This window comes from Myotis myotis, unplaced genomic scaffold, assembly GCF_014108235.1.
Source record: "Myotis myotis isolate mMyoMyo1 unplaced genomic scaffold, mMyoMyo1.p scaffold_m19_p_7, whole genome shotgun sequence".
Lineage (NCBI taxonomy): Eukaryota > Metazoa > Chordata > Mammalia > Chiroptera > Vespertilionidae > Myotis > Myotis myotis.
In genome coordinates, this window is record NW_023416379.1 from 83,366,449 (window position 1) to 83,381,010 (window position 14,562).

Consider the following 14,562-nt stretch of genomic DNA (forward strand, 5'->3'; position numbering starts at 1 on the left):
GAATTCAGGAAAGAATGATGCTGGCCATTCTTTCTGACCTCCTCCATTAGCTGAAGTACTCGATGAGAGGTGATGTCATTCCCCGAGACAGAGGCTAGCCATATGGGGATAAACACATTTGCTATTCTCCTTTAACTGGAAGAGACCATGCCAATGGAGTTATGCTGGGTTCTTCAGAAAGGGGAACCCAGGCACTCAAAACCAGTCGCATGATATAGACACTACAAAGTCTCTTTGAACGTAGGACTCTATTGGCCTAGAGCGAGCTATTAAATTGAAACAAGAGTAAGTAAGGCAGTTTCAAATCACAAATTCCTTGAGCTGTCATTCATTTTCACCCTCCTCTGCTTTGAGCTGAACATGCAACTTTTTTTTGTTCTATGATATTTAGCATCTGCCAACCAAAAGCCATTTTGATTTTTCCTATTCATCTGTGGTTTCAGCCATTCTCAGAGGCCCATATTTCCCCCTTATTCCCCCACATAAAAAAAAAAAATTAAAAAGAACCAAGAAGTTGATAGGAAGACTGGAACTGTTTCATCAGGAATGGGGGAGGGGAGTATAAAGTATGCAAAGGAGTTGTTTAGCACCTTGGGCTAGTCATTCTGTTCTTTGAGTCTCAGGCTCCTCCTTCAGAGAATAGCGATGCTAGATAGTTCCAGAGAGCTCGGGAGATTTCAATGAGATACTGCATATGAAACACATAGCACTGTTTCCTTCATCTATATTCATTCATTCAACAATACGCTGTTTTTCACAAGGACAGCTTTTAACTCCCTTTAAAATATGAGAACATAGACTTAGCTACCAACCCTATTAAAACATGGAAGAATTTGTTTCAGAAAATTAGTGTTTAATAATCACTGCATTTGAGTGATTTTTCTCTTTATCTTTCCTCCTCTTCCCCCAGCCCAAACTTCAGTGTGGAGGAAAACCTCTTCTCTCCATGGCCCCAACTCAGCTCCCATCTCCATAAACCTGCTTTTTGAATCCAGGAAATCAGACTGGAAAAAGAAGTCTAGAGCAAAGACATATGAGAAAGAATGGATGACTGATGATTGATTAGGTTCCCCATAAAAACTCAAAGGGTAAGAGTATTCAATCCCGTAAACATCTAGCAAGGGCCTAGTAGACACACTGCTATGCCATGTGGTAGTTTAGAAAGAGCTGAGTTCTAGATGCCGTTCCAATAATAATTGGCTCCCTGACACTGGCCAGCTCCATTGCTTCTGGGCCTCATCCTCCATAAAGGGGGACTGGAATAGAATGACCCCTCCAGCACTAACATTTTATAATAATGCTGATGAGCACTGGGAAAGAAACTGAAAACTAGCTCCTGTAAAAATGGAACAGCTTTGCCATTTCTGTTCTTCATTTGACCACAATTACTTAATTATTTAGAACATATTTCCATGTTGAGATGTAATTACAGAATTTTTTCTCTCTCTCCCTGTTTTTTTTCTTCTTCTTTTTTTGGTGCTGTTGTTGCCATTTGAATCCAACTTGTTTTGTTCATTTCCTCGGGTGGAAACTTTTAGTGATGACTGCATTTTTATGAGTGTCTTTAAAAGAGAGATTTAGATGCAGTCCCTCTGCCTCGGTATGGAGTTCCATGAAATTTACAGAGAAAAAAATAACTAGTCACTTCGAATCTAGGTCAAACAAAATTTTAATATCTAAAGAATTCAATCAGAACGCTGGAGCCTACGTTACTGTTTTAAGATACCAGATTTGGCAAGGATTCTATTTTGTTATGAGGGACCCTACCCATCTCAAGGCTAATGCGGTACATATTAGCATGCAGGAGCTCAGGAGATCTCATTTTGGTTTAAACTTAACCCTATGTATCCTAGAATTTGTTAGATACAGAATCCCCTCTTCAGCATAGTCTCCTAGATCAAATCAGATTTACTTCTCTAGTCTAGGGTGAGTCAAGAAGTATTAAATGGTTCAACACATTCCAAGAGTAAGCAGGACATTATCGCATTAATTCAGGCTTCACTGATTTGGAATTTATTCACCTTGAGCTTACAGAGGCAAATCTAAGTGAATCAGTAATATAAATGACATTCAAGAAACTTTCAATATTTTTAAAAAGACATTGTTTTAAGTGCATTTAAAAAATGATCTTTTGCCTTAAAAAGTTACTAAATATGAAGGATCCCAAGTTAATCTCCAAAGCTGACATTGGCAAAATATATGTTTAGCCATTATTTGTGACATCATTTATAATTGAAATGATTTAAAAAAAAAAACATTTTACAATTCCAGCTTTTTCCTTGCTGGGTGTGCTGGGGCCATGACTTAATAGAAATTAGTAATATTGCTGGTCCATAATAGAGCATGTCGGAAAATATGATGAGTTTGATTGCTGTGTGAATTGGCTTTATGTGACTCACCCGAGGGTAACGATGAAAGCATTTGTGGCGGCAAGAATATTTGAGGTGAGTTTGGGGAAACACAGAAGGAAAGCCTGTCATCAAAGAATTGATCCAATCATCTGATTACGAGGCCAGCAAAGCCCAAATTTGCCTGAGGTTCCTCAGATTAGCAAGATGTGGAGCAAGGCTTAGAAAGCACAGCTCTTGATTCTTGGTTCAGGCTACTTCCCTGCCCTGGTCTTTACCTTGTGAAAGGAGCCAACATCCATCACTCCAGGCCCATCTCACTCTTCCATACATGCTCTTAGGCTGATCCCGGGCCTTAATGTTAAGCAGCCACAAAATCATTTGTTTAAGGTGCCCTGAGAGCCAGCCTACAAGACTGTTCAATTTCCCTCAAAACCATGTACTAGTACTTAGCCTCTAGGGTTTGCTTTTATTCCAAGGCATCTGACTCAGTGTTAGACACATTTATTGGATGGTGGGGGGGGGGGGGGAAGTAGGGAATATACGCTTATATATATCCTGCCACATTATTCAGCCTGACCCTTCTGGACATTTCTACCTTCTGCTCACTGGTAAACCAAGGATAAGTGGGTATTTTAAGAAAAATGTTCAGAGAGAAATCACCAAAGCAACCTGAAATTTCTTCAAGTTGAGCTGAGAGCCGCAGGCCGCAGTAACCTGATTCCTGAAATGTTCACCACTGATCTTGGCAACTATTTTCTTTCTGGTTTGTGATTTTCAATAAGATCCCAAACAACCAAAGAAAGTACGAAAAAAAAGAAACAAGCAAAGAGAGAAAAGTCTCTAGCCTTCCAAAACCAGCCATTTGTCATAGTCATTCACACAACGACCTCAAGGGAGGTCACTGCTACTTAAGAATTGGCAACGGCGCTGTGGTGAGCACCAAAAGGCATTTTTGGCCAAACAAACCAATTAGCCAATGATCATATCCACTTCCTTGCTTCTTCCTGAATTTCTTAAACATGTGTTTCTTGGAATCCATCTCTTCTGCCACATAGACCCAAATGACAAATCAGCAACCCCAAAGAACCAGTGCTCCACAACAAACCACGAGCATGTGTTGCAACTGCCAGAGGCAGGAGGGAGTGATAAACCAGACTACCAAATTTGGTAAAAAAAAAAAAAAAAAAAAGAAGAAGAAGAAGAAGAAGTAGCCTGTTTGTACTGGCTAATTGCAGTGATGACACTTAACTTATTTGTAAAATGTTCTGAGGTCTGTTATGGTGAAAAGGAAGCTTGGTGAGAGGGAAGGTGTCATAAGGGCAGGCTGGCCAGCTCCAAGGGAAGCAGTAGCTTGATCAAGCTTTCACAGTCCTCACACTGGTCCTCTGCCTGGCAGGTCTAGCAGTTAGATTTAGCCTGCATGTGCCCAGAGATGAAAGGTCAATTTCTTCAGACCTGGTGTTTGATAACCAAACACATAGGGGGCTGATGTATAAAGCAGAGGCTCGTCTATTTAAGTAACAATGGGGCTGACCCTCTTCTGAAGCTGGCATGGTCTCTCTCCTTGGCCCCTGTCTGGGATGCTTTTCCCCACACACCAGCTCAAGAATCTGAAGGCAACTAGCCAGGAAACATTGACTCAACAAAGGCAGGAAGATGATCTTGAAGGATCTTTCCACACAACAAAAATGTCCCTCTGAACAGGCCTGGATGACACCTGCACATTTGTGTCTTTCTACAATCCCAAGCTGCTGGCTTCCCTTGTGTTTTCATTGTTTTCCTGAAGCTCCTGGAGCCTGTGAGAGGTGGAGCCACTGTCTGAAGCCATACATGTTTCCTCCAAAGCCTATGCACTCAGCCACTTCCACATGTCTTCGGTATCTTTCGATAATTTGGATTTCCTCCTTTCCTTCGGTCATTTATTTTGAGAACGCGAAGGGTGGGGCTATTGCTAACCATGACAGAGAAGGGAGGGAGAAGCGAGGAGGGAGGTGGGTCTGTGCACTTTTGGAGTGAACAACACACTGACTGACTGCAATGGTGGATGATGGAGAGGACAGACCATCCTGGGAGCCAGATTTTTTATTTTTTAGTTTAGTTTTTTTTTTAGTTAAAACAACCACAAAAATAACAGCAACTAACATCCATGTTTTAGGTGCTCATATTTCTAAAATGCTTTGATTTTCTACTTTAGTCACTAAAGTCTAATACACATAATTAAGCCTTTTTTAGATTACTGAATGTATCATGACCACAGAAAATTATAGATATAGCTACAATTGGTATAAAAGACCATAAGAAAACTTGGGATTTTTTTCCCTGTCTCTTTTCCCTAATGTAAAACTGTTTTCTTATGATTCCGTTTTAAAGCTGAGCTGAGGTAAGATAAGTTCTTGTTCTGTAAAGATTATGAATAGTTAAGCTCTGTTTAATTAGAATTTTGCAAGCATAGTGATTTATAGAGCATGATAATTTATAGCTTGGGGGACTGTGGCGATCAAACAATCCAACCACCTCATTTTATAAATGAGAAAATGAAGGCTATGAGAAAAGTGACTTGCTTAAGGATGTTCAATCCATGAGTAGCAGAACCAATATGTAAATCATACCTCCTAACTCCAAATGGAATGATCTTTTCACCCAGTGGGAGTGAAGTTGACCAATGACATAGAAAGTTGTCATCTTCTCATGCCTTTCTATCAAGACCTCAAGTGCAAATACCACCTGTTCAGAGGCATCAAAGACACCTTTCCATCACCGCTGTAAACCTCTCTTGTAGACTTAAGCGATGGATGACATTTCTGGGTCTCTCTTCAGAACTGAGTTCAATGACAGCATTGAACAAGACATATGTTTAGTCATGGATCCTCGTCTATCCTGAGCACATCTTGAGACCTTCTAGAGCAGTGGTTCTCAACCTTCTTAATGCCGCGACCCTTTAATACAGTTCCTCATGTTGTGGTGATCCCCAATTTCATTGTTACAAATTGAACATAATTAAAGCATAGTGATTAATCACAAGAACAATATGTAACTATATATGTATTTTCTGATGGTCTTAGGTGATCCCTGTGAAAGGGTCGTTCTACCCCCTGTGGGTCGTAACCCACAAGTTGAGAACCGGTGTTCTACAGAGAGAATGGAGAGTAAAGGAGGGAAAGATCCAACAACTCCCAGTAGGTGGACTGCAGGAGTCATGCTGGGTGCGGGAGGGGAGACTGCTCAGCCTAAGGCAAGTGGAAACTGGCTGCAGAGTCTCAGCTGAGAAGGTGCTGGGCTGTAAGGTCTGAGGCACCACATCCAAGAAAACTAGTGAGGGGTTAGAATATTAAAGGAGAAAAAGCCTAGAGAGACACCCAGAGACAATGGGGTGCAGGAAGTCGGAGCCCTCTACTGGCTGCCATGGCTGAATCTGACAGGAAGTAGAGGCTGGGAGGGCACTTGGAGCCGGGAGGGCACTTTAGACATTGCCGATAAGAAGGGGCAAAGGTCCAAATACTTTAAATTCCATGCCCAGGGCACAGCCAGGTTATATGGGGCCTGAAGCTGGAACAATTAGCTTTTAAGAAAGAAAAATACAGTTATGTTACAACAATGAATTTTGTTGCAAATTATGTTACAAGTGTAAATTTTTATTTAGAATGAGAAAAGATATTACAAAAGTTAAAAAAAGAAGCCATCAAATGCCATAAATATCATACAATTTAAAAAATACCTATATTTTTATCAATTAACTTTTGACACACCTTTATACTCTTGGGGTTTCCCTACATTTTTGTCTGCATATTCTTTTTGATGCATCACCTCTTTAGTTAATGATTTTTAAGTATTATTTTCTATGTAGAGGGGGAAAGGCAAGGCAGTCTTTCTTCTAGCACTGTAGGTCAAAATTTGTTTTTTGGTATTTTGGGATAACAGTTCTGACTAGGCATTGATTGATGCCTATATTTCCACTTGCAAGTTTAGATATCTGGTGAGAGGGAGAACTTTCCGTAGCATAGTTTCTGGCTCCACACATTTACATCTTGCATCTCCTCCACTACTTTCACACTATCAGTGCCTCAGGACACAGTCAAGATGAGCGATAATGTTGATGCTACAACTTATGCCATGGTGTGGGCGAGTCTACCCAGTGGGCGGTTGGGGTATCCCTGCCATTTCTCCACTAGGAGGATTTGCAGTCACCTAACCACACATGGGAATGAGGACAAACCACGCTAATACTCCCCAAGAAACCTGAATGCAATGGCCCTTTATGCACAGCCCCCAAATACCCAGCGCCCCTTCAGTGTCACCTGACAGGCAGGGGGCCGTTGGAAGGAAGGTGGGGAGAGAAGACATGTGTCCCAACTGACTGCATTAAAATAGCTTACTTTTGCAAAGTTTACAAAGACATATGAGCACTAGGGCTTCTCCCATGCACGTGGGGGAGATGGCGGAGGGAGATCCTGAACTTAAGCCTCATCAGCTTCATAGTAAATCCAGGCCTTAAATCTGGAAATGCCAGACGTGCTGCTAAAGCCCATTCTCCCCGTAGGCTGGCTCACCTGGTGTCTGGGCTGAGGCGCTGATCTTTTGAGGTCTGTAGCCAGGGGTGGGGGGAGGTCCCAGATCATCCGAATCCATATGTGGCTGGATTTGGCTGATGACTGAAGAGGAGTGTGAGGAACCAAGACTAGCAAATGTCTATATTCATGGGTTGGTTAGCACTGGGGAGGAAGGAGGAGCCAGCATGTAGTGTGGGAAGTGAGAAGGGGCAGGGGGAAGGTATGGAGTCTCTCTCTCACATACACACATGCACACACACACACACACACGCATACGCACACACACACACTCATGAGCCATACACCAGCCTGTTCCAAACGTGAGTCTGGGCACCGTGGAGGCAGGCGCTGCAGTGTGAAGGTGGAGGAGGGGATTTCTAAAAGACTTGGTAAGTCATGGGGTACTCATGACTCGTGTCAGGCCCCAGGTGACTGAAGTGTGTGACATGGAGCAGGGCAGTGGCCCTTTCACATGTGAACAGAGCACAGCATGGCTTGCCACCTGTGCTGACCACTCTTGGAGGAGACAGATCTAAACATGGACAGTGGCATTCCCGCAGGGGCGCCAGCAGCAGGGCCTGGGTGGGGGGCCTTCACTGGGAGCACCTAAGTGGGAGAAGGGAGCAGAGGATGCCACATGGGGACCACCTCTGACACGTGACACGTGACACATCCTCCCGAGACTCCCACAATGACCCGCTGGGTGGAGAGGAGTGTGAGGCACCCAGATGAGCTCTGCAGAGGACCGGCCCTTGGGAGCAGGTGGGGACAGAACCCAGTGAGGACTGTGTTGTTGCCATCAAATCCTGGGGAGATTTGAGTTCCATTTCATGGACATTAGCACCTCAGCCTGGTTTATAAAAAACAATATTATTATCTGATTTTGATAGTTGAGGAAAGCTATGGAGACCCTCCCTAGACCCTGTGAGAGGTGAGAGGGTCAGATTAGAATGAGATTCTCCTTATTTATGTATTTCTTGATTCATGAAATACTTGCTGAGCTTGTACTCTGTGCCAGGCACTGCTGTGGGGTAAAGGAGAGAGTTCTCGCTGATAGATGCCAAGGGAACTGGCAATGCTGAGTAAGTAATAACTCCATCTCATGGGAGCCGCTGTGCATACCAGGGCTGGGAGGCAGCACCATCTGAAGGTCAAGGCTCTGGACTCAGCCGGACTGACCAGGGTTTAATCTCACAGCCACCCTTTCCCAGCTGTGAGAGCCCAGGCACACCGCTTCACCTCCCTGAGCCCCTGGGGCTGTGGTCCCCACTTGTAGAATGGGAACGCTCCCCATCCTTGCCTCCAGGAGGAGTGTGAGGATAACATGTAGAATCCACAGAAGGGTTTAGTCCCATTCCTGGTGCACATGAAAGGCGTGGCGAGTGTGAGCTATTCATAGCCTGTTCTTATTATTATTCTCTCATTGTCCCCATGGAGAGTTGAACTGCAGCACAGAGCTGTGAGCCAGACCAGCGCACACAAGACTGCAGGACAGAGAGCATAGCCGTCTGCAGGCAACGGCTGGAGACGGCGCTGTGGCCTCAAAAACATCAGCGCACCCTGACAGCAGCTGTGGGGGCCTGGCAGCCTGCCCTCTACAGTAGACCAGGCAACTGACAAATGCCATGAGGGAGATAGCGAGCTGCACGCAGGAACACACAGATGCACAGATGACACCTTCTGGGTATTCGCAGGAAAATAGAGGAGGGGGCATTTGAAGGAAGGCTGAGATTCCCATCGTCACAGGTGGGGCCAGAGCTACAGAACTCAGCTGGGTTGCACTGTGTTTCTCCCCACCTCCCAGGCCGAAGGCTGGGGAACTGTGAGCTACAGCAGAAAGGCCTTCCTCTTATCAGGCCCAGGTGGAGAGGAGGCACTGACTGGGTTCTGAAGGATGAATAGGAGTTTTCTAGGTAGGACATCAATTTTGGAAACCACCACAGTCTTGTATGTGAAGAGGGGAGAAGTGAAAGGCAATAAAGTTGGAAAGTTAAATTGGAGCCACATTGTGAAAAGCTTCCCATGCCAAACTCTACTCAACCTTGTAGTTTGGGGGGCCCATGGGAGGTTTCTCAGCCAGCAGTTAAAAAGCCAAGAGAATAATCAGGTATGCATTTTATTAAAAGTTTCCTATGGCAGTGTGGAAAGTAGATTGCAGAGGTGGAGGATGGGGTGCGGGCAGGAACCAGAAAATGTCAAAGTTAACTACACCCAGGTGCCGAGTGCCTCCCAGTTGGCACGCGGGGACGGGCCTTGTCCTCTCTCTGCACGTTGTCTCATCTCCTTTCTTGTCCGTGGCTTAGGCTGCTAATAGCTTTGCACAGTGAGCCTCCTGCAAGGAGCTCCTGGTTCCGCCGACTCTTCATCCCAAGGACACATGAGACACCGGAGTGGTGTCCAGAGCAAGGCCCCTCCTGACACACCTGTGCTTTAGGGAATCGAGGAGCAGTGGAACGAAATAAGATAAAGGAACAGTTTATTTTGCGGCCATCTTTCTAATAGCTGAGATGTCAACGTAAATTAGACATGAGACCCAGGCTGTGTTTTTATGCGTAAAATGGTCTGCAACACGGAGAACGGCTCTGAGAACATGAAGAACTGTTCCTTTTGCCCAGGTTAATTCTCTTTACCAACATGACTGGCCTCTTCAAAAAGAAAGGGAAGAGCTCTGGCTGGTTTGGCTCAGTGAGTAGGGTGTCGGCCTGCGGGCTGAAGGGTCCCAAGTTTGATTTCTGTCAAGGGCTCATGCTCGGGTTGTAGGCTCCCCAGTAGGGGGCGTGCAGGAGGCAGCCAGGCAATGATTCTCTCTCATCACTGATGTTTCTATCCCTCTTCCTTCCTCTCTGAAATAAATTATATATATATATATATATATATATATATATATATATATATATGATACAGGAAGAAACTATGACCTGCGCTCTTTGCCTCTTGCTTTTTTATGTGGACAGGGTGTTTGAAGGATGTGAGGAGGAGCGGTGGGAAGGTGAATGAGTGGAAGCACAGACGCTGGGCTCCCCAGCCCCTTGGCAGTCTAACATCCCCTCTCCTCTCCTCACTTCCCCAGGCCACATTCCTTCTTGCTTCCCCACCTTCCTTTCGCTCTCAGCCACATCCAAAATGCCCTCCTTCCCGGTCCCCCTCATCCCTTCCAGCCCTCCAGGTCTGAAGCACTCTCTGCATCATCCACTGTTCTCCTCCCATCGGCCAGTCTCCTCTGCCTCCTACTGCACATCATACCCTCACAGGGACCCTGGCAGGAGGCTGTGCTGTCCGTTCTGGATGAGTGAGCTGGGGCTCAGCCAGCCAGAAGCATCTTCTCCAAGGCCCGGAGCACGCTCTGGACGCCGGGCAATGTGATGCATGCTATCCAGCTCTGTGACCCACAGGCCACCTCCTGCAGTGCCTGTAGTGCCTGTGATATTTTCTTATTGTTTGCTGTGTGTTGGGCTTTTTTTAAAAAAAATATTTTAATCACCTTTATTTATTTATTTTTTGTTTGTTTGTTTTTTGTTAATCCTCAACCGAGGATATTTTTCCATTGATTTTTAGGAAGAGTGGAAGAGAGAGGGTAAGACAGAGAGAAACATCGATGTGAGAAAAACACATCGATTGGTTGCCTCCTGCAGGAGCCCTGACCAGGGTCCGGGCCAGGGAGGAACCTGCAACCGAGGTACATGCTCTTGACCGGAATCGAACCTGGGACCCTTTGGTCCACAGGCTGATGCTCTACCCACTGAGCCAAACCGCTAGGGCGGGCTTTGCTCTTTAACTGAGATCGTTTCAGACAGGGGACCAACTAGTTGTGTCATTATTTCCCATAGCACCTGTTGCCATGCCGAGCCCAAAATACTTGGGGAGTGAGGCAAGGCAGGCCTTATCTGGCTCCTCAGCTCTCCTCTCATTTTGTTCCCATGAATTCAGCAGCAGAGGGAGGGCCAGTGGGGCTCCCGGATTCCAAAACCAGCCCTCCAGGTGGTCCTGAGTGCACTGAAGTTGAGAACCATTATCCTCGGGGCTTTTCATGTATAAACAAACTCATGCATTCCTAGTCCTACACTCTGAGGTTGGTAACTCCACTCTTAGCTGGGGAAACTGAGGACAGAGAGGTTAGGTGATGTGCTCAACGCCACACAGCCCGTGTGGGAGAGAGCGCTTGACTTCAGGGATGTGGGAAAACTCGTGGTGGCATCTGCCTCATCCCTGGAAAAAATGTCTGGAGACAAGAGGATGTGGGGCACAGAAAAGGGCCACCTGGGACTTCGATGGGCTAGGAATACACCAGTTTTCCTGGAGGTTGTGTGGGGCTGTGAACAGTTACTGGCCCCAAGGCAGGGAAGAACAATTTGACTTACGTGCGTCTGAAGGGGGTGCTGTAGGAAAAACAACGTGCCTTTAAAATCCTCCTCTGCCAAGTCCTGATTGTCCCATCCGAGCCTGAGCCTGACACGGTAATTTCCCAGCCTGCACTTACCGGAGCCCAGTGACGAGGAGCTCAGAAGAAAGATGCCGCAGCCCTTGGCCATGGACGGTTGGCATTGATCGTCGACAAGGGCCTCCTCTGTCCCATGGTTATGGAGTCACTTTGTGTGCAGGGAAATGGCTGAGGGTTAGCATCCAGGAAACACCCCCGCGAGGCTCCTCTGCCCAGCTGGGATTCTCCGTCTGGGGTCCCAGGAGGGAGCTGTGGATGGCCACCGGGAAAGGGTAGCGCATTCCTGTGGCTGATACCATGCAATTTTCTTTCAAAGGGTGCTTAAAGATTTCACTAGCTTTGGGGATTGGGGTAAGAGAAGACACAGGGAGATACGTAGACAAAAACAGACACAAAGACTGAATCAGGATGTGGAACTGACTGCGGTAAATTAAGCAGAGCTGGCATAAAGATCTTTGATCTTTCTTTTGTGCTGGTCCATCCCTGGCCTCTAGGTCTAGGGATGAGCAGTCCCCAAGCCACACTGTGTGGGGTGCTTTCCACGTATTATTTTGCTCAATCCTCGCCACCACCCACCAGGCAGATATTATTGTACCCACTTCGCAGAATGTTTAAGAGACAACACTAGGTTTCAAACTTCGATCTGTGTATCACCAACCCAACACTGTTATCTCAAAGCGTCTTGATTTTTTGTCTACAAAATGAGTATAACAATAATTGATACTTAAGAATTAATTTTTAAATGCATCTTTCATTCTTTCCACCATCCCAGTACCTCATTCTGCACACTCTTCTCAATTCTCATCTCATTGACCATGAATTTGTCAAGTTAGTTCAAGTGAGCATGTTCATTTATCTCTAAGGACAGAAATAGTGTTGCTTTTTAGGGTGCAGGTACAAGTTTGCTGACCCCATCAAAACCCCACCGGTAATGACCATCCTTGTCTAAAGCATAAGGTCTCATATTTGTTCATCGAAGGAATACTTGCTTGTTTCAAACTTTTCAAAGTAAATCCTTAGGTTCAAAATGGTAGATGGGGCCTTCTTTACCTCTGCTCCCGCCCAAATCCCATTGGAATAACAGCATATACATGCAAAAGAGTAGACCTAAACTAACAATAAACATGAAAGGGTCCCAGCAGCAATCCAGAACATTTCACAAAAGATGGGATTGTGCCCTGGCCAGTGTGGTTCTGTGGTTAGAGCTTTGGCTCCCACACCAAAGGGTCTCAGGTTTGATTCCCAGTCAAGGGCATGTACCTGGGTTACAGGTCAAAAGCCTAGTCAAAGAAACCTACAGGAAGAGGACTAGCCTGGAGGCAGAGGTGCCCCTCGCAGCAAAGCCCTGGAGAGAGTCTCAAATCAGAGCTTCAGCTCCAAAGAGCAGGGCGGGCTGTGGGGTCATTAATTAAAGGCTTTTCTGAACTTTACAGCCACCCACTCTCCTCCACAGACAGCAACTGGCTGCAGTGGCCTTTGCCTGTATGAACACATGAGAATCTTTTTGGCCTTGGCTTCTGGAACATTCCTCCAAGTGGAGGGTGTTCAGTGATGCCAGTTTGATGCTACTTGGTTCTGCAGCATATAAGATGTTCATAATCACAATATTTTACATTCTGCATATTACTTTTCAGTTTTTCAAAACAACTTTCAGAAAAACTTGGAAGAGCTAGAATGTAAATCTCATACACCTTGAAAAGGTAAAGTGAATGCTACAGCCCAGAGAAGGGAGGTAGAGAGGGTGTGCTCTCAGGTGTGTTAGTCTTCTGGTTGCCCAGCAACAAGGCAGAAGTAGGTGCCCACCCTGTGTCAGGACTGTCCTGGGCCCGGGAGGCATCAGAAGACAAAGGGACAGACAGTCTCACCTCTATTATGCTCCTAGTCTAGTCTCAAATAAACAGACACCGCCTAACAGTTGATGAATAATGAGATAAGGGTTTAAGTCCATTATTTAAAACAATGGAAGTAGCCACAAGATTATTGAAGATAATAATGTTATGTACAAAACTCTATAGAAGGGGAGAGACAGTATAAAGGTGCTAAAATCCCTGTCATAGCAGGAGGAGAATAGATAGAATTTAAATTGGAGAAATTCAAGAAACATATGTATGGGGAAGTAGTTTGTGGTGGGAACCACCAGAACTAAACACTGACACATGGCCAAGGAGTTAAATCCAGGATATGGCCCCAGGGCTGCCTGGAGACACTTGCTCTCCAAGAGCCCTTGATACCTCTCAAGGGAGGGGGATATTTTTGCTTATCTGCATATAAAGAAATATAAATAAATAAATAAGATAATAATAAAAAACAACAACAATATCCCAAACCCTGGGAGAAATGTAAGGTAGACATCCTCATTCCCATTTTATACATTCCTCAGTCACAGCCTTGGGAATAGAAGGCAGGTCCCCTGACAGTCTCCAAATCCCCCCACTTCCCCAGGTTTCTCCTTGTACCTGCAGATGGACTAGGGTTGGAATCCTGGACTCGCCGAAGTGGACTTCGGGCAGCTGACTGTTCACTTCTAAACATAGGGAGACTGACCATCACCCCATGGGCTGTGGGGAGGGCACATGCTAATCACCTGGCACAGCCTGGGACAAAAATGTCAGCTTCCCTGAGTTATATTTCTTTTATAACCCGCCCAACATTTGGAGCAATAACACTATTTGTCGATCATGTTTTCTCCTTCTTATTTTATGTGATTTATCACTAATTCTGACTAGTGAATCTGGCAATTGATTCTCATGTGTGGGCTTGACAATCTACTGGTATATCAAAGGGCTTGTCATGACTGAGAGAGGTAGAGAATGTCAAGATTAAAACATCTGGCAGGAAGATGTGATTCCATTGGCACATCTAACCAGGGTTCCAAGGAGGTGAGTTTGTGGGGGTGTGATGAGAGGGGGTACTGGGAACACTTTTACCCTATGCCCCCAAATATCCCTTTCTCATTGACCACCCTGAGATGTCACCTTCAGAGTCACTCTTTTGAACCTTGAAGAATTTTGGATTTCTCTGGTCCCCTTTGAAATTACAAGTGCCTGGTCATGGCCACCTGGAAGGGGTGGCTGTCCAGCTGAGAGTACAATCTCTTGGGACTAAGACCACTGGGGAGGGCCTGGGGGAGAAAGAGGGAAAGAAGCAGATGGAGAAGAAAGACGGAATGAAGCAGAGACGCACTGAAGGGCAAGGCAACGAGGACAATCCCACAAGCCTGCCAGGA

At 45.5% G+C, this 14,562-nt stretch overlaps 1 pseudogene; it reads right to left on the reverse strand.

Moving 5' to 3' along the window:
- Positions 1–11,427, reverse strand: part of LOC118660762 — a 29,699-nt pseudogene extending 18,272 nt beyond the window's left edge.
- Between the last annotated feature and the right edge of the window lie 3,135 nt (positions 11,428–14,562).